Source organism: Rutidosis leptorrhynchoides, chromosome 3, assembly GCF_046630445.1.
Source record: "Rutidosis leptorrhynchoides isolate AG116_Rl617_1_P2 chromosome 3, CSIRO_AGI_Rlap_v1, whole genome shotgun sequence".
Classification (NCBI taxonomy): Eukaryota; Viridiplantae; Streptophyta; class Magnoliopsida; order Asterales; family Asteraceae; genus Rutidosis; species Rutidosis leptorrhynchoides.
The window spans coordinates 263,658,320-263,675,352 of NC_092335.1; the positions used below are offsets into that span (position 1 = coordinate 263,658,320).

The 17,033-nt window shown below is 36.3% G+C and overlaps 1 long non-coding RNA gene across 2 annotated transcripts; it reads right to left on the bottom strand.

The window, feature by feature from the left end:
* Window positions 1-8,561: 8,561 nt before the first annotated feature.
* On the bottom strand, window positions 8,562-13,238 carry LOC139897386 (uncharacterized). 2 transcript variants are annotated; one of them, XR_011776546.1, is made up of 5 exons: window positions 12,882-13,238; window positions 9,654-9,834; window positions 9,118-9,454; window positions 8,899-9,004; window positions 8,562-8,722 (listed from the first exon to the last, which is right to left on the bottom strand). It is a non-coding gene; the product is annotated as an uncharacterized lncRNA (long non-coding RNA). The 2 variants fall into 2 exon arrangements; XR_011776545.1 differs by having other exon boundaries at window positions 9,118-9,834.
* Between the last annotated feature and the right edge of the window lie 3,795 nt (window positions 13,239-17,033).

A 17,033-nucleotide genomic window follows, 5' to 3' on the forward strand; every position in this document is an offset into this window, starting at 1 on the left:
TTTTTAAAATAGACCAAAATATCATCGATGAACACGATAACGAATTTGTCAAGGTACGGTTTGCACACGCGGTTCATAAGATCCATGAACACTGCCGGTGCATTAGTGAGACCAAATGGCATGACAAGGAATTCATAACTACCATAACGAGTCCGGAAAGCGGTTTTGGAGACGTCTTCCTCCTTAACCCTTAGTTGATGATAACCCGAACGGAGATCGATTTTTGAATATACACAAGACCCTTGTAATTGATCAAAGAGGTCATCGATGCGAGGAAGAGGATATCGGTTCTTAACCGTCAATTTATTTAGTTCACGATAATCAATGCACATTCGTAGGGATCCATCTTTCTTCTTAACGAATAAAACCGGAGCGCCCCACGGTGAATGGCTAGGTTGGATAAAATCACGATCGAGTAGTTCTTGGATTTGACTTTGCAATTCTTGCATTTCGGATGGAGCGAGTCTATATGGTGCACGTGCTACGGGTGCGGCTCCCGGAATAAGATCGATTTGGAATTCTACCGGTCGATGAGGTGGAAGACCCGGCAATTCGTCGGGAAAGTCACTAACAATTGGCACCTCATCGATATGCTTCTCATCGGACTCGACTTTCCTAACGCGGACAAGGATCGCAAAACAACCCTTATGGAGTAGTTTTCTAACTTTAAGGCACGAAACGAGGTTGAGTCCGGTGCAACTCTTATCGCCATAAACAATCAAAGGTTCACCATTCTGGATAGGAATTCGGATTGCGTTAAGATCACAAAGGATGTGAGATTTCGTCTTGGCTAACCAATTCATACCGATTATTACATCGAAGCTTCCTAGTTCCATGGGTATCAAGTCAATTTCAAACTCATTACCCAAAATGTTTAATGTGCACCCCCGGTAATATGTGTCGGCACTCAATAGTTTCCCGTTGGCCACTTCAATGGTATAAGTGGTATCTAATGGAAACGGTGGAGTGCTAAAAGAATGAGTCAAAGTCTTGGATACAAAGCATTTATCGGCACCCGAATCGAATAAACAAGTAACATAAGAGTTGTTGAGAAGAAACGTACCCGTGACCAAGTCATTGTCATCTCGGGCTTCCTCGGTGTTGATGTTGAAAGCTCGGCCGCGCGTATTGAGGTTATCTTTCCTCTTCGGGCATGCATTTCTATAATGGCCCGTTTGGCCACATTCATAACAAGTGCCCGTTTTTGGTGCATTGGGCCCCTTTCGAGCGATGGGGGCAACACTTTTACACTCATTGGCCTTATGACCAACTCCTTGGCACCGGTGGCAAATTAACTTGCCACATTCACCAAAGTGATGTTTGTTGCATTTGTTGCAAAGAGGTAGGTTCCCGGCATAACCCTTCTTGCCGTCGGAGGTGTAAGGCTTCTTAGCAAAGTTGTTGTTGCTTGTTTGGGGGGCTTCCCATTTTCTTTTGTTGTTACCCGACTTATCCTCGGCTTTAGGTGCCGGCACTACAATTTCGTCCACCGTTTCTATCAATTTGCGGGCCATGTTCAAAGCTTCTTGATGATTAGTGGGTTTGAATGACATTACTCCGTGTTTGATGCTCTTTGGAAGACCATCCATGTAAAGTTCAACCCTTAAAACTTCGGGGTTCACAAGATTTGGGCACATCAAGGCTAGTTCGGAAAATCGTTGATTATAAGCCTTGAGATCATCTCCGACCGTCTTTAAAGTTCTTAACTCTTGTTCGAGCCTTCGGGTTTCTTCACGAGGGAAATATTCGACAATCATCTTTTCCCTTAAGTCGGCCCAAGAGAGGGCGTGAGCTTCATCGGTACCCACCGATTGTACATAGGTGTTCCATCATGTGAGGGCGACACCGGCGAAAGTGTGAGTGGAGTATTTGACCTTATCTTGGTCCCGACAACCGCTTATGCTAAAGACGGCCTCCGTTTGTTCGAACCATCGAGTGAGAGTAACTGGTCCCCCGGTCCCATCAAAAGTATGAGGTTTGCACCCCATGTAAGCTTTATAGGAGCATCCCTCGCTTGAGTTACCGGCCCCTTGATTGTTGTTGTTGTGGTTGTTGTTATTGTTGTTGTTGGAGGAGTGACCGGCCATGGCCGCATCCACGGCGGTGGCTATCATCCGTTGTAGAGCTTGTTCGGGAGTTTCATGGCGTGGCACACGACGAGGAGGCATTGTTCCTTCAAAACACAAGAATACCGTTGATTAGTATTTTTAATAATACTAATCATGATATGGAATAAAGATAGAGAAAAATTTTCTTGACTCGCCTTAAATTCTTTGTGTCATAATGTCGGAACGTTCATATGAGTCACCGTAATATAATCCAGGAAATTATATTACCCTAATTCATATGTGCATTCGACATTACTTCACTAAGTCAAGGTGGCGCGTCAATCAAATTAAACAACGTGAGATTAAGATGAAATAAAAGTAGATATGAGTAGAAACGTTCGAGTATGGATGCACAAGTAGTCAAGTAATTCCTACTTCAAGTATATGACGGTTGTAGTCTAGACTCATTAATGTACCCTATGACTCGGGGTTAACACCAATGAACTCTAAATCCCTATAACCAACGCTCTGATACCATCTGTAGCGACCCGAACAAAGTCGTCATTGACGGCGCCGTCTACTTAGGTCCCGTTACGTGGTCATAAGTCTTTAAAACAACGTTTGACGAAAAGTATGTCGCATTCATTTCAAAAGTAAAGATGTTTCAAGGTTTACCAGGTAGTTCGACAACTAGTTACATTACAAAGTTTAAAGTACAATTTAAACATATGCGACACAATTTAAAAGTAGCCAAAAGACGCTCCATTTATGCATGTATACTTGACATCCAAGCAAGTATCAAGGTAATGAGCGGAAGCATGTATCACAAAACGTTCAAGGACCTGAGAAAAACATAGAAATCTGTCAACGAAAACGTTGGTGAAATCATAGGTTTAAGTAAGTAAGTACAAGTGAACCACAAGATTTGCAACAATGATGTAATAGTAATACATTCCAAAAGTTTGTTTCACGAGCACCCAATTATCAATGCTTAACATTCCTTCCATAGAACCCCATCACAATAGTGTTAGAACATACACTGTTTCTCGAAAATATATTTCATTCGTAAACGGTAGCGAACCGTTTGAATGAGGGTTTGTCAAACCCATATGGCCATATAACATAAGTTCTCGCTTACACCCGGCAAGTGTAACTAATGATAATCGAATTGAGGATTTTTGTTCAAACTCGTATGTAGAATGTTTGTTTTCCTGTACTTGTGTTCACTTAGTAAAAAGAAACGTTTATGTTTTCTCATCCCAAATGTAAGTGCAAAAGAGTAAAAGTGGGACTATGATCTCACCTTGTGTGCACGAGTAATAAGTACTTCAACAAGTAATGTGTGCAAAGAACAATGCTAGTCTTGACCTAAACAAATAGGTTTATATCAATATCGGTAAACACGATAGGTCAAAGTGTTCAATTAGTCCTATGGCTCGTTAAGACTCGATCATAATAGCATGTGAATCAAATTGTCATGTTTCATGCAAGGTACAAGTATAAAAGCATGTTAGAACGATTGCACAAACATTTGGTTAAGTTTGATTAAAAGTAAACTTAGGTCGGGTCAAAGTCAACGAAAAAGTCAACACGTTCGGGTCGGGTCCCGAACTATTTTTCTTAGGTTTTTAATCATATATGAGCATGTTAGAACAAGTTACATGTGAATCGGAGGTCCATAGCATAGCAAACATTTTCCGTAAAATGACCAACGAAGACAGAAGCCTGCCAGTGTATCTGGACGGCGTCCAGATTGTCTGGACGGCGTCCAGCTTTGACGGCTGGGACGGCGTCCAAATATCTGGACGGCGTCCAGCTTTGAAATATGGGACGCCGTCCAGGGATCTGGACGGCGTCCAGATTGGTATTCAAGTCTGATGCAGAAAACTTCTAAGTGCACGAACCAAAAACCAAACTAACACATTTTATGATCCGCAAACAACCAAAACATGTATCTTATATCATCGGAAAGGTATTTTGACGAGGAAAACATCTAAACACATTTCATCAATCACATTTACCTTTACAACAACCAAAATCACATTGAATGCTCAATCATTTAATGCATTCAAGTTCATAAATGCAAATCAATGATTCGGCAACCAATTTACATGAATGATATGCCGTCTCGAAGGTAATCAAGCATACAATACAACCTAATACTTACTAATAACATTTCATGTCATTCCAAGCATCAAAAGTCCATTTCACGTTCATCAAACCCTAACCCAATTTCACCAAAATCACTAATCAAGTTCATGAAGTTTTCTAAAGCAACCTACACATCAAATTGAAGCTAGTGATACTAGAAACACATTTAATACTTGCACTTTATCATAACAACAACATTAAATCATCCAAAACTCAAAATCAAACACACATTATTCATGTTCATGCTAGTTACACTAAAACAACGAGATCGAGCATATAAATCATATATTCATGTTAGACTTGAGCCATAGACACTAACTAACAACTTTATAAGTTAAAAACATCAAGAACACAAAATCTAGTGATTTTAGAAAGTTACCCAAATGTAATGAAATTGGTATGGAATCGAAGAGGAAGTTGCAAGGATTCCAAAAATGTAATTTGTTTTGCAAAACACCCGCTAGCTCGGATTTGGATGATGATTCTTGTTGGTGTTCTTTGAGAGAAAAAGGAAGTAGTAAAAGATGAGGATGAAAATGAATGGATGAAAGGGGTTTGACCCTTTGACCTAGTCAAGGGTTTGATCCCTTGTCAAGTTTAGTCCTTCAACTTTCGTTCGGGTGCGTGAATTACCTAAACGAGATAATTTAAAACGCGTATCAACGGGAGATGTTTTAAACATATAACAGACTTTAAAATGAACAAACGGAAAGTAAACGGAAAAAGGCGGGATGTTACACAAGGATTGCTGAATCATGTGCTGATACGACGTGCCAACTAGGCAGCACGGCGTGCCACTGTACAAAATTTCCGAAAACTCGCTTTTACATATACACGAGTTGTACTTTTGAATTTTAGGTCTTACACCACCAGAGACAAGTCCAGACGATGTCCTACTATGAATAATTAACATGATCACAACAAGACAAGATGCAGCTGACTTAGTCATGACTAATCACTTGAGTAGTCTTGAAAATCAAATAAGCCAGCTAAATCAACGTCTCGATTCTCTAGGTTGTCCTAAAAATGACTCAAAGGTGGCGCATAGCCAACCTTCAGTTTCTTCTAAGGAGAAGAAACTAACTAATACCCGTTCGGTAGTAGTCATTGAGTCATCACCTAAACCCGATGAGAAAACACCCATTTCATTCCCGCGCTGTCTCAAGCAAGGACATAACAAGATGAAATCTTTCAATCTTGACGGTAATTTTTTGGACACTGTGTCTAAAAATCCTCATAGTAAGAAGTATTTTAGGAAACTCCTATCAACCAAGGATAAGGTAACCGAAGTACCCAATGTCCCGCTGAATGCGGATTGTTCAGCCATTCTCTTAAATATTCTTCCTGAAAAACTAGGGGATACCAGACTATTTACCCATCCTTGTTCTATCTACCAATTTGGTACTATCTATTCTCTCGCTAACCTTGGTGCCAGCATCAATCTCATGCCCTACTCACTGTTCTAGAGACTCGAAATTGGGAACCTTAACCCTACCAAAATGTGTATCCAGCTAGCTGACCAACCACTAGATATCCTAAGGGAATAGCTGAGAACGTCATGGTTAAGGTCAACAAATTCCCCTTTCCGACTGACTTTGTGGTTATGGACTATAAAGAAGACATGAAAACTCCTATAATCTTAGGAAGGCCTTTCATGAATATAGCCAAAGCGATCGTTGACGTTTATTCACGGACTATCACCTTGAGAGCCCGTAGAGAAGAGGTCACTTTCACGATCGATGAGTCTCACTACAAGAAAAATGCTCCTATAGGACCCCCAATTTGGTCATATAAAGCCACTTTATATGACCTTTGGGCTTGATAGGAACTACCAATGGGGGTTGTATCTAACGCGGTCGTATAAAGTATTGAAATTAAAAAGTGTCCTAAAAGGTCATAAAATTATGAAACCAATGATCAGGTCCTATAATATAATTAACAACCACAAAGAAAGGTCCTTAAAATACATATTAGGAGTCACTTTTTAAAAATGAGACATATACAAGGTGTCCCAAAAAGTAAAAATATATGATATAAGTACCATCAAAAGTGTCCTAATAAAAAGCTATAATTCGTAATGACCAAAATAATGGTCCTATTGTAAAAAAAAAATAATACATTAGTACCAATAAACAAAATCCTAATCTAACGATACACTAGTTTGGTACCAAAGGAAAAAGTCCTAATATGCATAAATGTTACTTTAGTACCACATAAAGGGTCATAATAAAATTATTTTTAAGGATAGTACCAATAAAAGAAGTCCTAATATAAATATTTTAAACCTTAAAACCCCAAAATGAGTCCTAATATATAAAGATATGATACTTTAGTACCACATAAAGGGTCCTAATATATAAAGTTATGATACTTTAGTAACCTGTTAGGACCTTACGAAGAGTTCTATTAATCTATTAGGACGCTACTTATAGTCTTATAATCGAATTTCTAAATCCTAAAACATATAAGGACTTTATTAAAAGGGTCCTAAAAACATATTAGGATTCTTAAAAAGGGTCCTAATATCCGAAATAAGCTAAAGGAACCCATGAATGAGGGTCTTAATGTGTTCATAGAACCCTTCTTAAAGTTCTAATAGGTTAGATTATTAGGACACACAATACCCTATTGGGACGGGTGTGGGAGGACTTTAAAAATAATGGTCCTATAAAGGTACATTATAAGACCTTTTAGTGGGTTTTAACATAATAGAACCCTTAAAAAATAGACATATTATCCCTAATATGTTATGGAACCTTTTTTTAGAGTCTCATTATAGAGATAATTACAAGAAAAAAATACGTCTATGGTACATGTGGTTTGTTCAAGGTATCACCAGAGCACCTATAGTTTTATTTTTGCATCGATGGTACCTAGGGTTTCATTTTATCACTGAATTGGTACCACACTTTAACGTTCGTTAAAATTAACTGTCAAACCTCTCACATGCGTGGCACATGTGAGGGTAATTCTGTCCGTTTATCTTTTGTTATCAATATAAAAACACAAGGTTGTTGCATCTTCGACGTATAACAGTATCTGCTGCATAAACCCTAATTTACACCTTGTCCCAGTCGATTCCCAATTACCAAATTAACGTTGATTATTATTTTTTTAGAAAGTAATTCCATTACAATGAGTAGAGGTGAAACTTTCGACAAATTTACTTATTGAAGGTTTAACTTGGGTTATAATTTATCCCTAACGAGTAAAATAAGAGGTCAAATGGGATGAAATTCACCATCATTCAATGCTTGAAGCTTCTTTTATATTTACAGATAGAAATCCAGATTATAATTGGAAGTACTAATAGCATAGATTTATGATGAAGCTGCTTATGTTTATAATTTTGGTTCAGTTTATTATGATTTCTTTTTTAGTTATGTAGCTATATGATGGCAATTGTCAATTTGGTTCAGTTTGTAATGCTTATGTTTAGTGACTTTATGTAATGTTCAATGGTTATAATGAATTTTCAATTTCGTTCAATGTTGGCTACCTGAGTTATTGTTCTAATGGTTATTTTGGCAACCTGACTTATTAATGTTGACTCATTACCAATTAACAATACATGGACGAGTTTAACCTGACCAATTTTGGTTCAACCTGACTCATTACCAATTTGTACATGGACGACTTTATACTGTGATAGCAAAGTAATGTGACTGTAATGGTCAGTGTTTACCTCAAAGTGGTAATGCCAAAATGGTAAAGCCTAAATGCTAAAATTGGTCAATTTGATGCCAAAATGCCTAAATGTGTAAGTGCTAATGCTTAAAGGTCAAAATAATGTGATAGCAATGTTCAAACTGTGAAGACAACTTTAATGACTAAAATTGGTCCATTTGACCCAAAAGTCAACTATAGTCTAAAAATAGTGTAATTTGTGACCCAAAACCCTATTACTTGACTGTTACCAATTGCCAAAACACTATAACACTAAATAGGTGGTTATTTTGACCCAAAAGTCAACTTTAGTCAAAAAATAGTGTAATTTTTGACCAAATACCCTCAAAACCTATTACTTGACTGTTACCAATTGCCAAAAAACTATTATACTGAATATGTGGTTATTTTGACCCAAAACCCTAAAACACTATAAATTGACCCTATAAGACTTATATTTTACTGTTTTTTCCAACAGTTTACCATAAGTTAATTTTTTATTTTTTTTTTATTATTATTAAAGATGGCTACAAAACTCAGTCTTGAAGCAAAATTATGAAATTTCTGTTTACCTTAGACTTATGACTTATTTCTGTTTTTAGACGTATTTCTGTTTTTTTTAGACGTATTTCTGTTTTTTAGAAATTAAAGTTTACGCAAAGTTATATTTTTTAGACGTATTTCTGTTTTTTTTTTATTATTATTAAAGATGGCTACAACACTAAACATATATAACTTAAACAAAATTATATCCATCATATGAGTAAAATAACATTTGACAATTATTAAAAAAAACAGCCAGTCTTGAAGCATAAGTCTAAGGTCTTCACTAAATCTTCTCTATCCAAAAGCACTACCTACAAGTAAATCATTCACATATAAGCAAAAACCTCGTGGATCGTTCTTCGACAATTCTTCAATATAAAGTGAATAATCAAGCCAAGGTGATAAAGGTTCAGGAATAGCATGACAGTTGCTGAACAACTACATAAACATACATGGATGCAGATAAAAATATATGGATATGCATTACCTAAAGGTGAGTCAAAATTTGTAGAAATAAGATTCCTTTGCTCAGATCTTGCTAGTTGTATCTCCTCCATCACATCCAACAGATTGCCCAAAAGAGAACTAGTCACCTGCACAGACATATTAAAACCATATGCTTATATTTCAACTTGTTGCCATGACAAAAACAACACTTCTATAAGATTAAGTACATATTATTATTGAAAAAAAACAACGTTATTACCATTTTCCTTTAATAATACAAGAGCAAACAATTTGATGGGTGCAAATGAACTGCCTGCAAACCAAAGAATAAAGGTTGAATTCATAAAAAGTTAACCTCAATTAAAATTTGGAGTAATATATAAATATAACGAGGTTAGGAAGAAAAAAAAAGCAACAAACAATGAAACACCATCCGCAGAATTGTTCGAATTATGGTCAGACCGATCCGAGTCCCTAATATGCATTAATTGTAGAGAAGGAGGACGAGACCAAACATCCTCAATTAGTTCGGGTTTGGTTCTTGTCACGTTCAGTTCATGGAATTTTTCAGCTCTACCCAAACTTGCACAACATTACTGGAAATAAATGACTTGCAAGTTACAGATGCACAATTTGAAAATCAACATACAATTATTCAACTTATTTTTTTGGTAAAGTACAATTATTCAACTTAGTAAGTCACTAGCAACGGTTCGGAACGCGCGTTGCTGCGGTTGTTGTTTGGTGAACTTCTGAGAGCTACTAACGATAAGTACATTACAGAGAACTACTAACCTCAACATTCGGGTGAGAGTTGTATGCTTCAAACTCAAAATTTTTGGCTTGGTCGTTGCCATAATGTTAGTTGTATCACTTTGTACATCTTCGGGTTCGTACAATCTCTTGCAGCTCGAACACACAACAACATATGACAACGCGGAAGACCTCTTTTTCTAGAATTCGCTTGTATATAATACTGCATTTTAAAAATCACAAAGGAAACAGTTAGTAGTGTAATCATAAATACAAAAAAGTGTGTGACAATTATTATGTTAACTGCTTTATAGTTATCCATAATAAGTTGCAAAGACAAAAAACAAATGATATCAGATATATACCTGACCAATGTTTATATAAGCCAAATCTATTCATGTGTATAACTAATGATAAACCACTGGCATTTCGTACTTCACAACAAATAGACATAAGAATGTGTATTATTCAAACAACCAGAACATCACAAATTCATTATAGTAAAGCAATTTGGATGAATCTTATCACAAGTTCATTTCGTACTCCACTTTATTTTTGTTTGGATGAATCTTATCACAAGTTCATTATAGTAAAGCAATTTGCAGTCATTTAGTGTGCTTACTATATTGTTTTGAGTGCAAATGTTTTCGTGTTATACTTTTGTTTGTGTAAAACATAAGGTATATATGTTGTTGTTTCGTTTTTCGTTCCAATATACCAAATGTGAACCGAACTGCTGTTGTTTTAACCTTTGAAAACAATGATTTTCACATAAGCGATTTCCTATTGCTTTTGCTTTTAATTACTTATCCTATATGAGAAGGAACCAAATATGTTCTAGCGCCTGCTGTTATATCAGCTCTGGTGAACAACTTGGGTACAATTGGTAAGTTCTTGAACCAAATAGTTTACGGAAGATATTACTACTGGAGCTGATATTTAAATGATTGGACAGTTTAGTGTTAAGGTGAATTTCTGGAACAAACATGCGACAAATTTTGAGGCCGAAACATACATCTCACTCGAGAAACCTGTTATGGTAGCAGCAGGCTCATGTTAGGTGAGACACTATAGAGGTAAGCCCCATTCAAATATGTAAACATTAATTCAGTGGGTTATATATTCTTTATGTAAGGTATTTACATTAATTCAACGGGTTAAGATTAATCCAATGGGTTCACAAACATCTGATGTTGGGTTGGGTAATTCTCTCAAAGCTCAAAACGGGTGGGTTGAGTACCTCCTTAACAGTTCAAAACATGAAATTCTGGTGTGAGTTAAGTTGACCCAAATTTTGTCAAACTTCTTATTATGAATGATTTCTGGATGGGTTGTGCTATCATTTAGTTTAAAACAGCAGAATCGTGTGTTCATCATCTTTAGTTTATAACAATTAAATAGCATCTTCAGACAATGTTCTGTTTCTATCAACAACTACTACGCCTTTAGTGTCAAGATGGGTTGTAGTATCTGCCTAATTTTGCTGATCCTCCAATCATTATAATGCATATGTATATAATTGTTGGTATATAAGTCTAGAATGGTAATTCATGTAATGTCTATGTCTATTAACAAAATAAGAGAATGTGTGCGTTGATTTGTCTGAAAGGATTAATATATCTAGGTTAGTCATTTGGGTCAAGATACTACAAACTTCTATTTTAAATACATAAATTGTAATCTTTTGGCCTAATTTGTATATACAAAGACTTTGAGACCAATGGCATTTTTGTATGGATTAGTAGACATTTAGAAGTATTATTTTGTTAGTTTAATAACAATGGTATTGGTTTGGGATGTTTTTTAAATATGATCATGTTAGATTGCGACCCGGAGTAATTGATGCTTTACTTTACAACCTCTGGTGTCAATTGGTTCGCTTTTGTTTAGTGGCCCACGTGTAATCTTTGTGATTTATTTACGTCTTAATACAGTATGTCCTCCGTATTTGATTACGCTAAAAAATTAAATTTGCTTACCTACTTGCAGTCGTCTTCTCCGCTCAAGCTTTTGCCAGTTGCGAAGGTTTTTTGGGTTCTTTTTTCTGACAAATCCAGTTTATCTTTTCGATTACTGGTAATTCTGTTACCGTTAATTACTTCAGTTTTGTTATTATTCGTTTTAGTAACATTTTTGGATATACAAGGTGAGCATACGAGCATTCAGTAATTCCTTTTAGTGACAAGTAGAATCTTTTTTGATAAATTAACTCTTATTTTGATAAAATAACTCTTATTTTTAGTGACAACATTGGCCATCTTATGGCTTCTGGGCTTTATTGGCATAATTTGATCTATGCTTTCTGTCAGTTCAATTCCTGTGTAATGTAAGTAATTTATCTTATTTGGTTTGTCCTAACTGATTCACACAATAAATATTTGTTCTATTTGAGATAAATGCATGCTAATTTAGCTTCGTATTTCTGGTCATACATATTTGACACATACAGAATAATTAGGACTTTCTTAAAAATTAGGATATGCTCATTTTATTGTCTCACGGATCAGTAAATCAAATCATAAAGTTGCTTAACTTGGATTTTAGTTTTTAGAATGTATGTGGATGCATATAGACATCCAAGTTGTTTCATTAAGTTTCCTAACCTCACCATTCAAACCTGCAGATGAAAATGAAGGCACACACTACCAATACCTCCAACACCAATGAAGCAAGAAACACAAGGAAGCAACACAACCACCAAAAGGGTGCTATTCCCAGAAAATGAAGTATATGAATCGAAGAAAAACAAAGAGCAGTAGTTTGTATCTCCGCATCGATAACCACTGTATCCATTTTGTTGTTGTAACTAACTAGCGCTACGCAAAGACAAATATAACCCAAGTCTGTAACCGAACTATATAAACATAACTACCGTAGCCATTTAGTGTACCCATTTTGTGAATGTACATAACCAATGCTACGCTATCGAATAATACTAGCCCATGTTAACTAACTACAAAATATCCGCAGCAACGCGCGGGCCGGACTGTCGCTAGTTCCAAACTAATATCATAAGCAATCAGTAATTTGTAGGTTGACCTCAAAGTATGACTATGTACGGATGTACCTGATTTTATAGGACCAAATATTTCGTTCTCTTTAAGGACCACCGATATGAATATGAATTCTTTTACTTTTTAATACAGTAACAAACAGATATGACAAACCAAGAACAACATGTTCACAAATAACATTTAAGAACAACGCAGTAACAAACAATCTACAAAGAGGATAACGGATTTCAAAGTCAAAATTAACATATATACTCACCATAGGAAGCAAAATTCGTAGAGCCCGTAACCAGTAAGAGCCACCAAAGTAGTCGCCTCTACCATTTACACCATCGTCACCCAATTTGTCACCGTCCTTGCCGGAGCCACTTTACTAACGCCGCCATCGCTACTTTTTGTTCGTCTCCGTTTTAGATCTCATAATAGTGTGTAGCGTTTCCGTCATTAGTTTCTTAAATAAATGTAAACCGATGAAGACATTGTAAGGATATTAGTACCAAAACAAATTCAACAAAATAATTCTACAAGATTACTAACCCAACGAAAGATTATAAATACATGAGATGTAAATCGACATAAGAGATAACGTGTTTATATGCAATCGTTGTGATTGATGTAGTTCACGGACCAACTAGAGAATGTATTTACTGAATATTTGTGGTGTGTTTACAATGAGTTACAAGAGGGTCTATTTATAGAATGGTTTAAGGAGTAAGCTAAAAACAATTCCTTGAAGCTTCATGTGAGTTTCCTGACAGCTTCATGGAAGCTACATGTGAGTTTCCTGACAGCTTCGTGGAAGCTACATGTGAATTTCCTAACAACTTCATAGAAGCTACGTGTGAGTTTCCTGGAATCTTCCATCTAATTGTTTAAAGTTCTCCATATCTCCAACAATCTCCCACTTGGAGACTTTGAACAAACCCAACATTCGTCAACCCAAAATATCAACGATCTAACCAAGAACGTTAAACCACCATTATACCGCCAAACTTCATTTGGGACACGCACACTCAACACATACTTCGGATGAGCAGACTTTCGATACAAGGTCTTCAACACTACTTGTTAGAATTGAAACATTAACTTTCTAATTCTCTAGTTGGGGTCTTCTCTCATCAATTCATTAGAAGACCAATTGAGGTAATGCAAACCTCAATTTCTCTGTCGTAACAACCTTAGTAAACATATCAGCAGGATTCTTCGTACCAAGGATTTTCTCCAATAATAAAGTACCATCATTTATATGTTGTCGAATAAAATGATACCTTATCTTGATGTGTTTCGTACGACTATGAAACACCGGATTCTTCCCAAGATGTATTGCACTTTGATTATCACAATACAAGACGCAATAGTCTTGTCTTTTACCTAACTCACCTAAGAAGTTCTTCAACCAAACAAGCTCTTTAGAAGCTTCTGCAATAGCCATATATTCGGCCTCGGTAGTTGACAAAGCAACACTCTTTTGTAGTCGAGAGATCCAACTAACCGCCGTCTTCCCTATTGTGAAAACATAACCCGTAGTGCTTTTTCCCGAATCATCACATCCACCCAAATCAGCATCCGCATAACCCCTAAGTATGAGATTGTTTTTGGAGAAACACAATCCCATATTAGAAGTACCTTTCAAATAACGAAGCAACCATTTGACCGCTTCCCAATGCTCTTTCCCCGGATTAGACATATAACGACTTACAACTCCCACTGCTTGAGCAATATCGGGTCTTGTACAAACCATGACATACATAATACTACCCACGGCCGATGCATATGGAACCTTTTCCATATCCGTTTTGTCTTTTACCGTCTTTGGTGATTGACTTTTTGATAACTTAATCGTGCTACCCAAAGGCATAGAACGAGCCTTTGAATTCTCCATATTAAACCTCTCTACTACTTTCTCAATATATTTGGATTGAGACAAGTATAGAGTACCTTTCACACGATCACGCACAATACTCATGCCAAGTATTTGCCTAGCACCACCAAGATCTTTCATCTCGAACTCATGGGAAAGTAATCCTTTCAACTTGTTAATTTCGGACATGTTGGAACCTGCAAGTAACATGTCATCAACATACAACAATAAGATTATGTAAGAAGACTTGAATTTCTTCAAGTAGCAACAGTGATCCGCTTCACATCTTAAGAAACCAATCTTCTTCATAAACTCGTCAAACTTCAAGTACCATTGCCGAGGTGCTTGCTTCAATCCATACAAGCTTTTCTTTAGCTTACAAACCCACTTCTCTTTACCCTTTACCTCAAATCCCTCGGGTTGCCTCATGTAGATCTCTTCATCAAGGTTACCATGTAAGAATGCTGTAACATCCCGCCTTTTTCCGTTTACTTTTCCGTTATACTATTTTAAACTCCGTTATATGTTTATAACATCTCCCGTTAATACGCGTTTTAAATTATCTCGTTTAGGTAATTCACGCACCCGTTTCCAAAGTTGAGGGACTAAGTTTGACAAAGGAGCAAAGAGGTGACTAGGTCAAAGAGTCAACACTCTTCCTCCTCCATTCATTATTTCTTTTCTTTTCCATTTTTCTCTAATACTTTCACAAATTCTCTCAAACACCATTTCAAAGATTCATCATCTAATCAAAATCTAGCAAGCTTCAATCTAAACTAATTACATATTTGGAATCCTTGCAACTTCCTCTTCGATTCCATACCGATTACATCTCATTTGGGTAACTTTCTAAAATCACTAGATTTTGTGTTCTTGATGTTTTTAAGTTATAAAGTTGTTAATTAGTGTCTATGGCTCAAGTCTAACATGAATATATGATTTATATGCTCGATTTCGTTATTTGAAGTAATTAGCTTGAGTATGAACTTTGGTGTGTTTGATTTGGTGATTTGGTTGCTTGAATGTTGTTAAATGTTAAAAATGCATGTATTAAATGTATTCCTAGTATCAATAGCTTCAATTTGATGTGTAGGTTGTTTTAGAAAACTTCATAAACATGATTAGTGATTTTGATGTTGTTGGTTAGGGTTTGATAGAATTTAACGTGAACATTTAATGCTTTGAATGACATGAAATGTTATTTGTAAGTGTTAGGTTGTATTGTATGCTTGATCACCTTCGAAACGGCATATCATTCATGTGAATTGGTTGCCGAATCATCAAAATTTCATTTATGAACTTGAATGCATTTAATGAGGAGCTTTGAATGTGATTTTGGTTGTTGTAAAAGTAAATGTGATTGATGAAATGTGTTTAGTTGTTTTCCTTGTCAAAATACCTTTCCGATGATATAAGATACATGCTTTGGTTGTTTGCGGGTCATAAATGGTGATTGTTTGAAGTTAGGTTCGTGCATAAAACTTAAAACCTGCCAGTTTTCTCTGCACAGGTAATGGCGCGGCGCGCCATATACCCGCGCGGCGCGCCAAAGTGGTCTGTTCAACTTTGTCAATTTTCGAATAATGTTTGCTATGCTATGCACCTCCGATTCACATGTAACTTGTTCTAACATGCTCATATATGATTAAAAACCTCAGAAAAATAGTTCGGGACCCGACCCGAACGTGTTGACTTTTTTGTTGACTTTGACCGACCAAAGTTTGACTTTTTGTCAAACTTAACCAAATGATTATGCAACCTTCCTAACTTGTTTCTATACTTGTATCTTGCATGAAACTTGACAATTTGATTCACATGCTACATAATCGAGTCATAACGAGCCATAGGACTAATTGAACATCTTTGACCAATCGTGACTATCGTTATTGATACGACCTATTTGTTTAGGTCAAGACTAGCATTGTTCTTTGCACACATTACTTGTCGAAGTACTTTTGCTCTTGCGCTCAAGGTGAGATCATAGTCCCACTCTTACTCTTTTGAACTTACTTTTGGGATGAGAAAACATAAACAATTCTTTTAACTAAGTGAACACAAGTACATGAAAACAAACATTCTACATACGAGTTCAGAACAAAATCCTCAATTCGATTGTCATTAGTTACACTTGCAGGGTGTAAGTGTAGGCGTGAACTTATGTTGTATGGCCATATGTGTTTGACAAACCCTCACTTCGGACGGTTCGCTACCGTCTACGGGTGAAATATATTTTCGAGAAACAGTATTTGTTCTAACACTATTGTGATGGGGTTTTATGGAAGGAAACGTTAAGCCTTGATAATTGGGTGCTCGTGAATATTAACTTTTAGAATGTATTACTATTTATCAATGATGCAAATCTTGTGGTTCGACTTACTTTTACATACTTACTTACTTAAACCTATGATTTCACCAACGTTTTCGTTGACAGATTTCTATGTTTTTCTCAGGTCCTTGAACATTAGGTGATACATGCTTCCGCACATTCTTATTGATACTTGCTTTGGATGTCGAGTATACTTGCATATTGTGGAGCGTCTTTTGACTACT